A 354-nucleotide genomic window follows, 5' to 3' on the forward strand; every position below is an offset into this window, starting at 1 on the left:
CCCCCCCCCCCCCCCCCCCCCCCCCCACACACACAGAGGTGAGTATAATCTGAGTCTCTGGATCAGTTGCTGTAAAACACACACGGCCCTCAGTCGTATAATTCAATAAGAATAACAATAATTATAACAATAATAATAATGATAATAAGATTTGTTATTATTATTATCATTATAATCAACAGTATTTTAGCCACTTTTAGTAGTAACATTTCCAATGATATTCTCTATGGTTTATTGTCCTCATTAACAGAACAGACTAACATACTAACCCTTACATGATCATTTATTAATCCAAATTTAATATCATAACTGTGAATACAGGATGTCATCATCATGTTGGTACTGAACAGACAT

The sequence above is a fragment of the Sparus aurata genome, chromosome 24 (genome assembly GCF_900880675.1).
Source record: "Sparus aurata chromosome 24, fSpaAur1.1, whole genome shotgun sequence".
Classification (NCBI taxonomy): domain Eukaryota; kingdom Metazoa; phylum Chordata; class Actinopteri; order Spariformes; family Sparidae; genus Sparus; species Sparus aurata.